This window comes from Aythya ferina, assembly GCF_964211825.1.
Source record: "Aythya ferina genome assembly, chromosome: 2".
Taxonomy (NCBI): domain Eukaryota; kingdom Metazoa; phylum Chordata; class Aves; order Anseriformes; family Anatidae; genus Aythya; species Aythya ferina.
Window position 1 is genome coordinate 36,284,495 of NC_140297.1, and position 16,966 is coordinate 36,301,460.

General features: G+C 40.7%; 1 protein-coding gene and 1 long non-coding RNA gene across 2 annotated transcripts in view; both read right to left on the minus strand.

Annotated features, from left to right (window-relative positions):
• JAZF1 (JAZF zinc finger 1) overlaps positions 1-16,966 on the minus strand; it is a 188,523-nt gene that overhangs the window by 95,669 nt on the left and 75,888 nt on the right. The window lies entirely within an intron of this gene.
• LOC311431095 lies at positions 909-2,244 on the minus strand. The gene is made up of 2 exons (XR_014689232.1): positions 2,177-2,244; positions 909-990 (listed from the first exon to the last, which is right to left on the minus strand). It is a non-coding gene; the product is annotated as an uncharacterized lncRNA (long non-coding RNA).

Sequence of the window (16,966 nt, forward strand, 5' to 3'; positions counted from 1 at the left end):
CACTGCCCTCCAGAAGGCAGCAACCAAACCTGGTGGAGCTGGAGGCTGATGGTGCACAGATGGGAACCAGCTGTGTAAGAATACCAGGTGCTCAGATAACCTTTGTTTCCTGAAACTGCTCTGCCAAATTCATTTGGACATACTCCATCTTGCACAATTTTATTTCACTGAAAATAATTTCACCACCAATGTGCCTTATCCAAGACTGTGAGCAACTCCACATTAATGCCGAGTGCCACCCATGAAATATCCAGCAACAAGCCTACCGCAGGGAACAAGAAACAACCCCACATCATCACTCAATACATTTCTTACAAGGCTTTTCCCCCTTTCTCTCAGAGGGATCCAACATCACTGAATATATTAGGTTCACATTGGTGTGCTGCTGTGAGATGAAAAATCCATTTCTCTGCACAAAAACTGACAATTTTTATTTAGTTTTACTGTATGTCTTCTGTATTAGCTTTTTAAAGCTCAGTATTCAATCACTGGGACAACAAGGACTAGTGTGGAAGAAATTCTTCACGTGCTACCTGTTGTCGACGGGAGGAAGACACAGACGCTCAATATGAGTGAACAATGAACTTCAACTTTAATGGATAGCTCAGTCGCCTTTTATCTAGTTTGAACATAATCAACTCATACATATTGCAAAAACTAAGCTCAGCATTGGCTAACATTTCCCGCTCTTTTCAGTTTGTTCCTCCTTCTTTTAGCCACCGTCCCGCCTTAGGGACTTTCCCAATCGCTCAAGGGCATCGTGTCCTTGATCCTGATTGGCTCTCAGCCAGCTGCGTACGTGCCAGACTCATGTGAGTTGAGTACGGTACTTCACTAGCCCATTGCCTCCTAACTGCCCAACATCAACATGTCCTATTTCACTTAACCATTCCTCCACAATTCCCCCGTTTTTGTTTTGCGCTACAAATACCTTCTCTGTGAGTTGCTCTAGTTTCTTAGTTAGGCAGTTAAGGATTATACGTGCAGCAACTATAATCGATATAATTATAAGTAGAAAGCGAAGTCCCTCTTTAACTAAGAAAACCCATCCACCCATGTTCCCAAAAACAGATTTAAGCCAACCTTCAAACCAATTATCTTGTACTACAATTTTTTTTTTTGTGTATGATCCGTTAACCATTTCAACTGGTCGTAAATTGACTAACCATGGTCAGAAAGATAAAAGCAGCACATTCCTTCTACATCTTCACACCCATGTCCCTGAGCCAGCAACAAGAAATCAATAGCGGCCCTATTTTGCAATACAGCATGTCTTAGACTCTCCATATCTTGTGACATTTCAGAAAGAACTTGTGTTGTTACATTTGATTGTTTAACAGCCCTACAAGCAAGCTTATTAATGTTAGTCAAAGCGTGTGCAGTTCCCACACCAGGCACCAAAGAAACAAAGAATCTTTCTGCTGGACCCCACAATTCTACATCATCATTACAGTCAGAACCCAGAGTTTTTAGTTCTCGTTTAATTCTTCTGCTCCTTGTCGAGTTCTGCCACGAGTGTAAATCTGGAGCGAAAAGTGTGAGTCGCCCTAGGTAACACGGTCCTCCAAAAGCATTGGCTGGTACTCCTTGCCATGCACGGTCTCCACAGATCAAAAACATGCCAGAGAGAAGCAGCACAGCCGCCGCTGCTTCCATGGTTACGTCAGACAGGCTGCAGGGTCCTGATGTCCGTCCCTCTGCTCTGTGCCGACTCGCCACACGGTGAGCTCCAAGCGCAGCGCTGCTCGTGGCGGTGACTGAGGGGGGTGGGGAGGCTCCCATTGCCCCGTAGCCCCAAGGCAGCGTTATCATTCTCTCCGAAGGCGGCAGTGGGCAATGCCCAGCTCCAGCACTTCCCGGCAATCCCAGTCGCTCTGTAGCGGCAGCAGCGACTCCCTGCTCAGCCTGATATGTAGCTAAAGCGCTAGTGACTGTTCTCCAAGGCTTCAATAAACTTTTTAGCAGACTTAATATCATTAATAACATCATCAAACAATTTGTCCCCAAATTTACGCCACTCTGCTTGTTCAAAAAACTGTATCAGGATTTGTAAAACAACCCTGCGCTACTGCATATGCTAATAACCCTGGCAAATCTTTTTCTACAATCTATATCTAAAATACTCCGCTTTTCTAAAAAGCATCTGAGCAAATTATACGCCGCTTGTCTTTCATACCTTTATATATACAGTTGCAGCCTTTCCAAAGACCTCGGTGGCGCTTTTCCGGCGGGACCCTTTATAGGCTCATCCCGGGTGCGGGGACTCCCTCCCACCTTCCGAGCTGTGGGTGCGGGGACTCCAAGTTTTCGTCCCTTTCACCTTTCAGACCTCGGCGACGCGTGACCGGCGGGATCCTCTCCCGGGTGCGGGGACTCCACGTCCCTTTCACCTTCCCGACGCGGGTGCGGGGATTCTTGTCCCTTCCACCTCCTAGGCTGCGTTGCAGGACCGGATCCTCCCTTATTCCGTCGAACACGTGGCCCAGGATCACTGCCAGCAGTGTCCAAATCCCGTTCAGACCTGTCCCTGTTCGGGCGCCAATTTGTTGTCGACGGGAGGAAGACACAGACGCTCAATATGAGTGAACAATGAACTTCAACTTTAATGGATAGCTCAGTCGCCTTTTATCTAGTTTGAACATAATCAACTCATACATATTGCAAAAACTAAGCTCAGCATTGGCTAACATTTCCCGCTCTTTTCAGTTTGTTCCTCCTTCTTTTAGCCACCGTCCCGCCTTAGGGACTTTCCCAATCGCTCAAGGGCATCGTGTCCTTGATCCTGATTGGCTCTCAGCCAGCTGCGTACGTGCCAGACTCATGTGAGTTGAGTACGGTACTTTACTAGCCCATTGCCTCCTAACTGCCCAACATCAACATGTCCTATTTCACTTAACCATTCCTCCACAGCTACCAACCAACCTCGACCTGTTTGTTAGCCCTGAAGCACTAACGGTGGAGCAGATCCCCTACACCTTTAAGATCTGTTCTTTTAAGAGATAATCTTCAAAGCATCTCCTCCTCCTGAGGAGTACCAGGGCGAAATAGGTTATTTAATGCATTGAGGTTACCACTTCAACTCTAGGATCTCCAGGCATTGACCGCCTTGGTGTCCTCACCTGGATGAAACCCGGCCACCCTGGCGCAGCTCCTAGCAGACACTGGTTTGCAGAGCTGAGATGAGGGGAGATGTCCCAGCCTGACTCCGCAACCATCTCTAACACCACACCGGGAGCCGACCCGTGCCATGCTCCAGGGCTGGGCCGCCTCGTGGCCGCCATGTCACCACCTCGTGGTGGCCCCCGCGCTGCTCCCCTGCTGCCATTTGCCATCCCGCTGAGGCGGCGGGCATTATTTTACCTCAGGTGATGGGAAGGTGTTTCTCGCCCGGGTAGTTTTCCTGTCGTTTGTGGCAGGAGGGTAGCCCTTGGTGCTGGCATCTCTGCTGGCTCACCTCGCAGAAGAGGGGGGCATTCAGCAGCTTTGGTCTTTACCTCCATGCCACATCCTCCATTCAACTTAAGACTTGCAGCATTCTCCGCTGCTTACCTACAAGTTTTATTGTCCCTGCATTTAACTACTTCTTTGCTATTGTTTATTGGAAAGGGAAAGGTTTTGAGATACTTTTGCTAATTGTAACGGCTCTAACATAGAGAAAACCCTGATCACAATGAATTAAACTAAGCCATCATGTCTTTAAAAGAAAAAACTTAAGGCAGGGGATGAAAAAAATAAGTAAAAAAAGATGAAGATAAGCCTGAAATGTTGACAGTAGGTAGGAATTTAAGGAAATCAAAAGACTTAATATCAGTGGTGCTTTAAGGCCAAGGCTCATTCTTAAATACATTTCACTTTATTACCCCAATCAAATGCTGTCTTCAACAAATAAACATTTGTGGGAAGACAAAGGAAATGCTGCAAGGTGTCAATTCCTTTAGAATTACAGTATTATTTTTTGCTCACATGTAGACTTTGAATATAGAATCATTAATCTAATAATCATGCTAGTGAACACAAAGTTAATTTACCATAATATATTTTTTAAAAATGTTTACAGATAAAACAACTGGATGAGTACTCACTAAAGAAGATAACAAAACATTACATTCAGTTTCTGAGCTTCCATTTTTTCCCCTGACATTCATGCAAGCCAAACCATCTACATTTCCTTCACGTTGTCATATAATAGAAAGCAACAGTAGGACACCACATTTTTGGCAGGTTAAATTGGTGCTCGAGATTCAGAACACTCAAGATTTCCTGAGAATGCTTCTCAGCACAGAAAGCTCCCTCTTCTGCTCTGAAGCACCTGACAGGATTAAACAATCTAATATGTATATTCATTTTTGCACACCCGAGCTTTCTGTGTTGTAATTTCTGATGCAAGATGCAGAGAAACAATGCCTCACTCCTAGCTCAGTACAACTTCAAGAAGTAGTGTTGATCTGTTTCAAAACAGTGATGAATTTACTGTATTTACATATTTGTAGCAATCTGAAAACTTCATTATTCAGACTCACCAAAACATCTGTTTAACTCTACTGAAGCACTATACGTAACTAGAATCAAGAGGAAGTTGGAAACAGGGTTGGTGGGAAATGGAGGACATCAGCTGTTCTGAAAACTCAAGCAAGGCTGTCTTAGATCAGGATACATAAATATATACAGTATATAGACATGTTTCCTGATAGCAGTATATATCTCGAAGAAAATACGCACATTCCTCTGAAAATCCTGCTGCTAATTATATATTTAACTGCTGCCAAAAAAATTACTTCATGCAATGATGGTTCAGTGTCTTCTAAATTCTACTATTGTTGTTACTAAACAGCAATTAACTGCTGCAAGCTGATGGACAGTACTAAATATTTTTCCTGTACTATTTCTCCTCTGATCAGCAGCTGACTATGAAAGAAAAAACATTACATACATTTATCAGAATGATTAGGGAATAAGATAACACGGAATCACTTAGTAAACAAAGGTTCTGATGCTGAATTTAAGAACAAATTAAATTCTGATGAATTCAGCTAAACCTATGCTGTTACTTGCTCTGTTGGAGTTATTTTTAGAATGTGATTTTTGAAAATTCCCTAAGGTACATTAAATAATTTTGCTTCAAAGGACTAACAAGAGTATACGAAGACACTTTCAACTTTAAAAATAGTAGTGCTTTCTCAAGGCATATTTCAGTAATAATCTTACAAGTGTAATTGCATATGCATCAGAAAAATAACATCACCTTTCCAAGTCTGCTACTATATGCAACAGCAGATGGCTTTCCCTTTGTTGGCAGTTTCTCTCTCCTTGAGAAATAGCTTAAAAAGTTTAACCAAACTCTTTAAAATATTTCCATATAACAGTTAAAAAGGTAAGGCCTATTAAAAGGCTATGTGTTCAGAGAGAGCTTGTTTGGTTTGCTGTTTCCAAACAAACGAATGAAAGAATCTATTTGGCAACTAAGTCATTTTCCAGATTCAACAGACACCTGCATGTCAGCATCAGGACAATATAACTGCATTCCTGCCAGGATTAGTTCAAGGTACTTGACTGAAGTTGCTTTGAACTCTCTTCATATTCAGGACTAAGAGTAAGTAAATATGGTTGTTGGGTTACAAGGAAATTAAGACCACCAGCACCAATACTACACCCACGCCACCCCCTGTCCTCCAAAATTCCTTAAGCACTTTCCCTGCCATTTACTAAGGCTAGCTGAAATATCTCCATTTCCATTCTATTTGAATTTTAGTAGCTTTTAATATTCATTGCTTAATGCAGTGTCAGTGTGCTCACCCCTTGCTCTGCAGAGTGGTATTGATTTGCAGTGAGAAGCAGAGAAATGCCTAGTAACTCCTCTGTAATTTATTCTAGCTCTAAAGCTTTTCACTACAGTTAGTAGACTACCTAATAACCTAGTCAAAACAAAGACAAATATCTTCTATGACAGAAAACTGCGGGGAAGGTGGCATGAATTAAAGAGTATGGAAATAAACACCTTAAACAAACCACCTCAGTGGGAGACTGACATTGCCTGTCTGCCAATGAACCACAGACAAGATGCTTAGAAAAACCCTGAAACAAAGAAAAAGCTGCATATTGTTCCAGGGTTCCCATGTCAGCACCACCCCTGAAGCCAGAAACATTAATAATTTTTCTTTTGCTTTTCTTTTATTCTATTCCGGGGAGAAGGGAATTGAAATTAAAACAAACAAAAAAGTATCTAAATAAGATTGCCTTTTTTTTTTTTTTTGTCTTTTGCTGGTTGAAATCTGCCTGTGCCAAGTGCTAATGCAAAATGCTGGGGTTAAAGATTTCTTGGTTTTGTTTTGAAATGGGTAAGTAACAGTCCTACAACTTGGCTGACTCATAAAAAGCTTCAGACATTCCTTATGAGAGGCTCTCTACTCCATCAACTCAGAAACCAAGCTTGCCCATTTGATGAGGTAACTAATTGTCCCTGCTTAACATCAGCTACTTTTTCTACCTCTTTCACCTATATGTACTTGAAAAACTGTTTACTAAACTCAGTACCATTGAAACACACCAGACTGACAGCAGTCAAAAACAAACAACAAAAGACCCTCACCAAATTGCTTTGGTAAGGAGAAATTCAATATGAGCAGTCAAAATGCAGGTTTTCCTATTCTTATTATCACTAGGATGAACACATTCTAACTTCCAGGTCTGAAAGCACATCATGGTGTGTCATTCCAAAACAGGCTGTGACCCACGCACTCGTGCATCCCCCTGCAATCTGAATTCAACAGGAAAGAAATCTGCTGGAGTGGGCTGTGGGAGGAGGCATGGGAAGCTACAACTCGCTCCTAACATTCCTCAGTCTAAATCATCAATGGACCAGGACAGAGGTGCATGACAGGAGGCAGACTGCGCTACAGTCATGATGCGGCCTGAGGTAGTGTCTGCTGGAAAGACAAGTCCATTCCCTACACACACACAGTAAGTGGCCTTCTCTCTGCAGCTACCAGCTAAGATTATAAATCAGCATGTTTTTGCAACATTAAAAGCCACTACAGCTGCATAGGAACCAAGATCATAAATTTTTTTTTTTCAATGAACCTTTGAACAGCATCAGGCAAAAGCAAGGCTTTCCACACAGTGTTAGACTGCTGTAAAATATTCACTTCAAATTAAGTTTCTATTACAGGAGACGGAAGACACCTGTATGAATTAATTAATTGACCAAGCCAGTACGACTCACAAGAGTCTTACTTTCAGCTCATAACAACGTGTTTTAGCTCTATTTCTTAAAAAGATTTTATAATCTCTTGAATGCTTTCTACTTGGACGGTAGCATGAGCTGAAGAACATCTCCAGATCTGGTCTTCGTGTTTCTATTAGTTTATGTCAAGTGAACAGCAGGTAACTGAAGTATTTGTCTAATGGATCAATGTGTCAACTGGAGGTGTGGGGAGACCACGTGCCAGATCTTCTTTACACAGCCATGGAGAAGGTGTTCATGGCTGTGTGAAGAAGCTCATGAAAAAGCTAATCAGTTTATCTGCTCACAGAGTCCAAAAAGGTCTTCTTTTCCAGCTGATCATTTAATTTAACAAAAAAAAAGAAAGAGCAGACTACTTTTTCTACAGCTCAATAGAGTTGTAGTTCCCCTCATATTACCCATGCAAATTGCACCCCTGGTATACACCAGACATAGGGCAGCGTTAGAGTGGTAGAGAAAAAGAAGATTGCAGTGTCTGCCATGACCATTACAGGCTCCTTGAATTGTCTGGACAATTATGGCCAATAGCTGCAACTATTGCTCAGCTCTTCCAGTGGGACTTAGGCTCTGAATGTGATAAGAAGAGGATGTTATAAAATCTGAGCGGATGGCATCAGTAGAAGAACCAGAGTTATGTTTCTTTTGTGGAAGTGAGCATCCACAAACATGTTTCTGGGGGATTTAATTCCAGTCAAGCTTGGCAGAAATGAAGAATGAAGCCCACTGGCTAGCATGTTGTCTGGAGCAGTGGACATGGAGACAGTAACATCTAAGACCATTAAGAAGAGAAACAGATCTGAGAGTTTCCTGGACTCTGCTGAACAGACTTGGCGATGACACAGCATATTCTGTCCTTTTTTGCTTCTTAGAGCAATTCTGGACACAGTCCTGGTCTCCACTGTAACCAAGATGTTTTGGATACTGTTTTCCATCCAGATGTAAACATCTTTGTATAACCAGGAGCAGCTTCATTCCTCCATGTATACAGCAAAGATAAAAAAGAACTTTCACATTGCATACAATATTTTGTTTTAACTTACCGCCGCTAATGGTAAAGATCATCTTAAAATAATTAAGTACCAAAGTTAATTTTGATCCCAATTTTAAATAACAGAGTGAAGGTTCTGCGCTGGCTAGGATTAAGGGCTACAGGTTCCATTTCCAGCTAGGCTACACACTGCTCAATGGTCCTGACAAACTCCTTTCTTTGCTCAGTGCACCAAGAGTCTCCTGTCCCTTCTATCATCTGTCTGCTGCATTTGTTTACCTACTTCATTTTCCAAGACCACAACTTCCACTTGAAATGTCTGTCTGATCTGCAGGACCTTGTGAAATGAGAAGGAAGTGGGCATGTGATCCATCTGTTTTCATCTCAAAGCTATGCTCTAAATGGCATGAATTCCAGCAACAGAGCGACGAGACATACACAGTACAGCCAGTCTCCACTTAGCATTTTTAATTCAAGGGGCATTATGTTTGCTTGTTGCTTACTATAAACAAAAACACGCCTCAACCCCACTCCCGTGCTATGGACAAAATGAGATTCCTTATGCTGTTTTATAGTTGCTGGCACAACTGATTAACCAGACAGTGAGACGTGAGAATAACTGTATTAAAAAACCTTGCTGTAAACACACTTCTTTTTATAGTTCCAACAAAACCAAAATGCCACTTGCCTACATTATTACCAGTAGTGTTAAAACATTCATACTTTGCAGTGCACCACTGTAAATAAAGACACAAGGAACTCAGGCTGTAAGATACAACACTGAGGAGAAAATGCAGGAGATCCATCCTGTGAATGTATGTAACACCAGGCACTGACTGCATCCAAGCATTAAGAGCTCTTCAAGTCCTTGGAGCCACCAAAGCAGAGATCAGGGAGAGGGGGACGGAGGATGACACCCAAAAAAACTACCATGAAGAAATCAAGAGAAGCACTCAGTTTGAGTTCACTGTGATATTCCTGACAAAATGTCTGCTGAAGCACTGCAGAGGATTTTATAGACCGAGAGGAGACACTGAAGAAATACAAACAAATCAATGAATACCAGCAGTGAGAGATAAACAGTTTCAAATGCTTCATACAACCAGAATCACTTTGCAGCCAGATTCATTGCCAAGACGAAGACTTGGAAAGCTTCTGTCAGACTATTTCCAATTACAGTGCTTTATGAAAACACTAGGGATACTGTATGCCTTGATGAGAAAAACCAGTGTATATATAGGCTCATCGTCCTCGAGCAGAAAGCACTGAGGTAAGTACTAGTTGTTATGGATACGTCTGCATAAGTAATGGGTGTTATTGCATCCAACCTTCAGGTTTCATTTATTTTGTATTGGGGGGCGAGATTTACATTTGATGTTATAAACTATTGTCTGCCATCCTGTGCGACTGAAAAATACATTCAAGGGATGAGTTTAGTGTAAAACTAGGAGTCAAATACTGTATTTAGAAGGCTTTGGAAGATTTTGAAAAGTGCATTGCTGATATTTCTTTTAATTTTGTGTGTGTGTTCATTGATTAAATGTGAACAGGTTTCATGACAGAACAGATGCACAACTCATTTGTGCATTCCTTGTGCCAACTGACCTCCTTTGCCAAGAGCTGTTTTTCTATTAGTGACACTATGCTGGGGAAAAAATAAAATAAATCACTGATGACCTCACATTTACTACATAAGGCACACACATGCTAGAAACACCACCATATTTTATATATTTTCCTTTATATCCATAAAACAAAGAGGAAAGATCAAAAACCAACAATTAAACAAAACTCTAAATCAGTTTCAGTACTGATACCACTCTGGTAATATGAGATATTAGAGATATGAGATATTTAAGATATTCTATGATATACATCAGAAAACGTTTGTTTTAAAGTAAATTTTAAATGTCAGTGTGAATCTCATGGTTATTAACGAAAGAGTCTATGTTCCAAGTCTTTCTCTTACAGGCAAATCTGACAGCTCCAGAAAAAGTTTAGGTTTTGTACTTATAAACTAAAACCACAACTTTCTTTGTCCTACTTAGGCAACAATTGAATATAAGTACATACGTTAACCCCAGTATACCAGATCTCGAAATCAGTCAAGTGAAAAATCAGTTTCCTAAATTTTTATCCCACTTAAATCAACTTTACAAATATAACTTGTACAGACAGCGTACAGAGTTTAGAAGCTATGGGCCTACACGTCTCAAAAGTCATGATCTTAAAAAAAGCACTATGTTAAATTAAAACCTTTCTTCGTTTTCCTTAGTCCTCCATTTCCTTTACACTTAAGCTTGAGAAACGTCCTCCTCTCCTTCACTCTTGACCTGCCCGAAGTCCATAAGGGCAGTTTGTGCTGCCATGCATACTCTGGTCAGATGAAAACAGAGGAACACGAGAGCGAGCCTACAGTTCTCTCATCCAATACCTGGAGCTCAAGAGGTTCCAGTAGTCTAGAAGAGGAGTCGCAAGAAAGTCCTGCTTCAATCTCTGCAATAAAAGCCTTCAAACTTGAATTTTTAGAGACTTCTGCTTCTTTACAATGTCTAGCAAACCTACTGTGTTAAAACAGCAACCAATTTTCTGAGACCTGCCACCTTGCCAAATTTGAATGATTTTCATAGAAACAAGTCCTCTTCACCCTCCGCTGAATTCCAAAACTTGTTCCAAAACAGAGATACGGATCATCTGAATGAAATGGAATTCCTTTCTTTAACATCAGGGAAACACATTTTTTCCTAGCTTTCTGTTAAAATCACATAAAACTTGTTATTAAAAATTACAAACAAAGCGTGTTTGCAAAAGCAGACACAGAACCGTCAGTCGAAATGGTTGAGATATGGAAACGCTGTAACTAAAAACAGTCTTGCAATGGAAAATGGAAGCTCAGTGTGAGATCTTTCCACCATTTCTTTACAAATCTCAGGTGGCTCGGTATTTTAGAAGCCGTCTGCCACACACGTATAGAACAAGGAACTGTCAAACAAAGTCTTTTACTAACAAAACAAGAACATCTTGAAAACAATAACACAGAAGGAGATATTATCTAGCAAAACCTTTCTTTTGTCTTTTTTTTTTTTTTTTTTTTAAACAAACCTTTAACCCTGCTTCTTTACTTTGAAGCAAGAGTAGAGGGAATAACCTGCCAGATAACTTTGCACTTATCTGTTTAATTGAAACCAATTTCTGAAAGTCCCTCCCAAGTTCAAAACGTCTCAGCTTAGTTTGTGCCAGCCTGTGGCACCATCAGCATTTATTTCTTGTTCTATTTTTCCAATGTTCCTTTAACTTTCTGAATGCTCCCCACATTTGTTTCTTGCAAAACTCACGATTTCAGCTACCTCTAACCTGAAACATTCTCGAAGTACAGATTTGACAAAGGGAATCAGTTCAAACCAAAAGGACATTAAGTGGTTAGGTGTACGGATTTCTCTGATCTAATTTCAAGTTTGTTTTGTCATCACAATTAGTTGGACTACTACTACTACTTCTGCAAATCAGGATCGGGTTAACTTCTTTTAACACAAGTCCTGCTATTTTTAAAGCCTTAATGAGGCTCCCAAATAATTTACCATGAAAAACAATTTGGGAAGGATTACTGAAATCAAAGTGACTAAAAAACAAACAAACAAAATCAGAGCAATACAAAATTAACATTTTGAATAGGACTTCGGGCTGCACAAAGAAGTAGGAACTAGATTATATCTCTAATTCCAAAATTATAGCACATACTTCAGAATACTCAACTCCAACACACCATTTACATCAGCCACTCAGAAACCTGTGGCAAAAATATTGTTTTGACTTGGCAAAAATCATTGTTTCGATCAAAAAAGAATGCTTTTAATAGTTTGTTTAATTAATTGTGTATTTTAACCGTTTATTTGTATACTTTAACTGCACAATTAAAAAAATAAAAACAACTAAAGGTGCATATGTTCCAAAACTAGCTAAAGAGCATCAAGAAAGTTTAAGCAAGGAATCTCAAAGTCAGCCTACAGAAACAAGCAGCAGGCCTCCTGAAAACACCAGGCCCAAAAGATCTGCATCTTCTAGGTGGTAATAAGTTCTTCAGCTCTCATCACTGAAGCAGTTCTTCCTTGTTCTCAGCAGTTATCAGGTCACAAGGACCTTCCTGCTGCACTGAATAAGCAGCAGCACTTCTTCCCCCTCCCTGCCTCCTGCACATCTCACAGAAATCCCCTGTTCCTGGGAGGACTCCCAGCTTCAGGACTTGGTACATTCAGTGCGATTGCTGCAGTCTTGCTATGCCTGGAACTCCATGCACCCGACAAGCTCCTGGCAGCTGCCCCAGGCCCACCTAGAATATGCTTCAGTGAGCGAGAACCACTGTAACTCTTGTTTAGGTTGCCCATTTGAATGTGTTCTCTGTCTCCCCTCTCACCTGCTTATGGCAGCTATGCAGCATTTTTTATTATTTTTTTAAGTTTTAATTCAGAGGAAACCTGAAGATGAACAGAAAGTGGCCTACCAGTAACAAAATTCAGGTCTGTATTTGACCTGCCAAATGAACAGGTACTTTCTCAACAGGCAAGCCAGACATTTGGACTCCTAAACATTGCCAGGACAGAAAGCAGCTCTCCTTTTCAGATGAGTATCCAGTCTTTTGAGACTTCAGAAATAAACCAGACAAAGTGCTGGACTGGAACAAAAGGTACAGGAACAGCGTGCAAGAGCTGCAGCCCAAGATAAAGGCACAAACAGGAGAAAAAACAACTTTTTGAATTTAATAATTTTGCCAAGCCAAGTTTAATTCCTACAAGTAAATAATTTGGAGCTGAACTTAAGATTTTATCCTTCATTCCCTGTGACTTCTGGAAATTACAGAGCACATCATACCAACTTACCATTGCAGAATGAGTTATGGAAACACTGTCTGTACTTTGATACTTTCTCTGCCACAAGTTTGGAAAGAATACGACTATGCAAATGAAACAAAGTGGGATATATATAATATATATAGGGATAAACTTCTGCATGTTACATGGAAAAATATCTCCAACTTCGTTGCTGTTTTCTGCCTAGGCTATGAGAAAGTAAGCAATACCTACCATACAAAACCAAAATGAACACAGAAAACAAGAGATACAAGAAAGGAACGGATATCTACAAAACAATTTTCCAGGTATTTTAGAAAGTCATTAAGATAGATTTGTTTTCTATGCTATAGCCTCGGGCACAAGCTTAGAAGAACAAATGGCTTGTTCCTGCAAACTTTCTTCGCAGAGTTTAATCTTACTGCCTTTGAGGAGTAATGTACACAGCAAGAGGGTAAACGATGGAGGCCCTGAGATCAAATAACACAGACAGACAAAGTGAAAACAGCACTGAAATAACCAAGTCTAACTAAGAACTGGGTGCAAACAGGACTACAGACATTTGGTTTTAGACTTCTTGGGATGCACTACATTCATCTTTTGGGCTATTGAGCAAAGATAACAGCACTGGCAGCAGCAGGCAGAAGATGAAGTTCAAGGATGCTCTTGTCAGATGCTTTCCCTTCCTGCAAACAATCACGGCAGCAGTGGCAGACAGACAGACAGATGTCGGCTGCCCTGTGAAATCAGGCACCGCAAGCCAGGCAGCACTGCAGCATATTGGTAACTGCGGTAAAAGTTCAACTCTTGAGACAGCTGCCATAGAGGAAAGGAGGTAGACTGTGCTGGGCAACAGCTACAGAATGGGAGCAGAGATTTTTCCCTTTCAAAATACTACTGCTGTCACGCAGAAGGACTCCGGGGTCAGACCTCTCCAGTGAAGCAGTCAAAAATGGAAGCAATTAATTTGTCATTACTGAGTTTATCGGCCGGGATAAAATGAAGCGTGCAGGAACTGTACCCTACAAAGCCTACGATAAATGGTAATTTGCTCTGTGAAAAGTTCATGAGGCAAAAACAAGACCTCTGGTACATAATACATCGTGGCTAAGAGAGGACAGCGTGGCAGTGCCTCTGCGAGCAAGCTTCCTTCTGAGGCAGAATCCACTCAAAGTCTCAACCAAGATCAATGTTTTTCAGTTTTATTTTTTAATCTCTGCTCACACTTGTGCCAAATGATTACACAGCCAGCACAGAGTGAAAAATGATGCAGATGAGAACTTGCAAGAAGATGAGCGCATGCCATTACTGAGGAGCAGGAAATCAGCAGCCCAACAAAAACGACAAGGAAATAATTGTCAGGGACTACAGCAGGCTTGACATAAGCACTGAGACGTACGAGTATGCCCATAAATACTGTGAGCTCACTAGCTATCATGACCTTCATTTTTACAGAGTATTTGTAAGTTTTTGTCCCACTTTCATGATTTTCACTCATTTTCCACTTCCTAGGTACCCAATGGAACCTCCCCTCCTGAACTGAGAAAGCCTGTGCATTCAGCCCCTCCATGTGGTTCATGATGGCATGCCACAGCTGCCTGAACTCCTGCCATGGCCATACACCCTTCAGGAATGGGTTATGACATATTTCAGAAGAGCATTTTTGAATAGAAATGGTTTGTCCTCAGGGTCTCAATACAGAACGGCAGGGTTTCAGGAATCCTTGAAGAGATGGAAATACCTGCTGCCAACAAGCACTTTATCTGATTTCTATTAAATACCGTACTGTGTATGTCCTGCTCTGCATCTTTATCACATAGGCCGTACTTCCACATAGACAAGAAGTGCTGTACGAACAGTATCTTGTTTCAGCTCACTTGTTTTCTGTATGACCGTACTGCAGCTAGGTATGTTCCAGCAATCTCTATTTGCAGTGGACATGGTTTGGGATGCTGGAGAGAACTAAAGCAGCTTGTGGCACTCCTCCGAGACCATTACCAAGGATGTCTTTATGCTGGTGGTGTGTTCTACGTGGGTTAAACATGATGAGGATAAATACACTATCAAGAAAGGCAGACAGTAATGAAGTTTTCTATAATTTTTATTAAAAATACATACCTACTTTCTGGTGCTAAATATCAGTACAAACCCAACTGACAGGCAGTGGCTTCAGTTACAAAGGTAAGTTTGCACTTGGGAGCATCAAAAAAAATGCACTTTCCACTCTTCATTACATTTGCAATGGAATCTGGTTATGATGTTTTGACAACACGAGCACTTAGATCACTTAGATGCTTTATTTATCAGCTTTTGTAACATGGAGTTTAACAATTTACTTTGGAGTGAAAAAACTGTTTTAATGAACACAGCAAAATGAGATGATTGTTCAGATGATTGGCCGTTTTTGGGGCCACATTTCAAAAGGCACAGAGCTATGATACAAACCTAGAGATGTTAAATGTGTCACAAAGACATTATTTTAAGAAAAACTAATGTTTCAGGGAGTAAGTGACAAAATTCTGAATCACATTTAAGAAATAAATAAATAATGGCAGATATTACTCTATGCAGCTGGTCCTTTTTTTTTTTTAATCTTTCCTCCTGGATTTTATTTAAACACTCTGCCTCCTCCTTTCCCCATGCATACTCCTAACATCTGATCTTTTTACAGTTTACTTGCCAAGCCCCTACAGAAGTCTCAAAATCATAGTCAAAACTCTGAATTTCAGAGTAACACAGAAGGTTATTGGGGAAAAAAAAAGCTTGTCTCAAGTTTTTCATAATTTGTGATCTTATATACGTATTTCATCAGTTTTACATACAAAAGAACTTCATTAATAACTTCCCAAAGTCGTCTAGAGGTAATACCACATGAAGTAGTTTCTTCTTTATACTCAGTTTCTTTTAAGACTAATAATTCAAGTACCTTATTTGGAGAACTGAGCAACGAGCAAACACAACCAGTTCTACCCCATCACCCGCTCTCCTTCTTAGGAATGAGAAAGCCTTCCAGGAAGCTCAGCAGACTTCACTTTCAAGAATCATGATGTAGAGATAAGCCACCATTTGTACAAGATATTCTTAGGGAGAGCCAAATAATCTGTTCTATACAGATTGTAGAGAAGTGCATGCTATAAGGCACACAGTTGTAATTCAGTGGAGTTGAGGCACATCACAGATGTAATGCAATGCTTCTCAGTGTGTTTATAAAGGAACTATGGTTTCCTCTCTAAGGAAAAATATAGTTGCATAAACACATACCGTGGTGCCCAAAGATAAAATTATCTCAATTTCCAAAGCAGTCACACAACCTCAGACAGAGCCCTAAGTTTCCTGCCAGCATTTCTTTCAGAACCATTGCTCTGCATCAGAGCTCCAAACTCCGAACCGAACCAGGGTAGACAATAATTAAAAGGACACAAGGTAAGGCAACAAAGTAGAAATCAAACTGGATGTCTGCTTTATGAGCCACAGAAAGAAACAACAAAAACTTCTTTATCTTTTACCCCCAGGTCCCTTTGTTTTCTCCCCTCTCTTAGTCCATCAGCATTATAACACTTTATGTTTCCAAGCTGAGATGTAGCAGACTGAAGATGAATCTCACACTACCGAGGTAAACGTATATATTTTATTCTAGTGTATTACCTGACACAGGATATAATAACATAAACATTTATTTTCCAGAGAAGATGTTACAGAAGTAAAGCTATGGAAACAGATGAGTAGGGTCTCTGTTTCCAGTCTAAGCAGCCTCACACCTGCTACCATGGCACACGAAAAATGCTGGTAAAGGTATCAGCTAAAAAATGAACTCTCCCACAGCAGCCTAGTTCAGAAGTCAGCAAAGGCTTTTGTGTCAGCTTTGGACCACGCCTCAGGAGACTACCATGGTTA